At 30.6% G+C, this 1,514-nt stretch overlaps 1 non-coding gene across 1 annotated transcript; it reads right to left on the bottom strand.

Moving 5' to 3' along the window:
* Positions 1 to 454: 454 nt before the first annotated feature.
* On the bottom strand, positions 455 to 527 carry TRNAR-ACG (transfer RNA arginine (anticodon ACG)). The gene has a single exon. It is a non-coding gene; the product is annotated as a tRNA-Arg (tRNA).
* Between the last annotated feature and the right edge of the window lie 987 nt (positions 528 to 1,514).

The raw sequence follows: 1,514 nt of genomic DNA, 5'->3' as shown, positions 1-1,514 counted from the left end.
TTAATGATTTGGAATCCATGTAGTGTCCACTTTGCACTTACAAATTACACTTTTTCATCTCGTATTCCACATCATTGCCAATTATATAAGTTTATTGATATTGACGACGATAATAGACAAAACAAATTATAAACATAATGCATTTTCAAAAGTATGAAAATATATTTAACTCAATTAAGATTTAAAAGCAAATACAAATGTAAAAGATTAACTTAGTCTATGTTGTTTTCACTTATCATCATAGAACCAAAATAAACAATAAGGAGAAGAATTGGTACTCTAAAATTTATTCAAATGATTAATAATATTCATAAATATAAATCATTTTCAAAGATTTATACATTAAAAACATATATTTTTAGATATTTTGAATAAAAAATATATGAGATATTATATTTTCATTTCAAATAAATATATACTTTATTTTATGTAAAAAATGTCTTAATTTGATAAACGACTCTGCTGGGGATCGAACCCAGAATCTCTGGTTCCGTAGACCAGCGCCTTATCCATTGGGCCACAAAGTCTTTGTGTTTTTTGCAAGTGTGTAATTTGTTAATATAAGTACTCGTTTTATTTCTTTATCTTTGTCGCGGTGAAGAGTCGGAGACCAAGCTATTGATTAGACTTGTCTCATGAATCAAAATATCACCACCGAACTTTAATTTATCCAAGGGAAGGGGAAAAGATTCAAAAATAAACCCAATATGTATATGCAAAGCTAGAAGATTAAACTTAAGCTAAGCAAAAGGGGGGGGGGGGGGAGATTCTAAAGGTACGGGGGTGTGTTACGAAAAGGGAAGGTATTAGCATCCTAATCATCTGTAGTACTCTACATGAACCTTTTGATTTTATCTATGTTTTTAAGAGTTGTTTGCATTTTTTGATGGGATAATAAAAGGGGTACAAAATGTTTTCGGAAAATGTTACTTGACTAAAGGTAAGTCAAAGTTTGAGTTGATATGCTTCATGTGTACTAAAGCATTTGTAATTGAAAGATCCGTTGACTAAAAGTAAGTCGAAGGTTGTGTTTGAAATGCTTCATGTGTACTAAAGCATTTTCAAGTGTAGTTGAAAGATCCATTTACTAAAGGTAAGTCAAGGTTTGAATGGGTGTTTTAGTTTGAAAAGGGGGTAGGGTCAATGCATGAATGGGCAAATAAAATCAACAAACAAATAGACAATATATGACTAAGAAGTCAACATAAGATCCTTTCCCTTGGATTTAGGTAAATAAAGATACATAAATTGGTAAGCCATGAACAAGCTACTCACATGTTTTTGAAGTATGATGATCATAAACAAGACATGACAAAGGTTTACATAACACCACAAGAGATGACACATGAACATGTATGAGATACGTATTCAATCATCATGAGAGTTTATAAAAAATACTTGGATGAAGTGATAAACAATTACAAGATATGGATATAAAATCACAAATTGGGATAGAATTACAAGACATGATTTAAGCAAGTGTACATTACTCAACACAAGGGTATCAAACCACA

This window comes from Lathyrus oleraceus, chromosome 6 (genome assembly GCF_024323335.1).
Source record: "Lathyrus oleraceus cultivar Zhongwan6 chromosome 6, CAAS_Psat_ZW6_1.0, whole genome shotgun sequence".
Lineage (NCBI taxonomy): Eukaryota > Viridiplantae > Streptophyta > Magnoliopsida > Fabales > Fabaceae > Lathyrus > Lathyrus oleraceus.
Note: the sequence above shows the minus strand (reverse complement) of the source record. Positions and strands in the feature narration are given on the sequence as shown.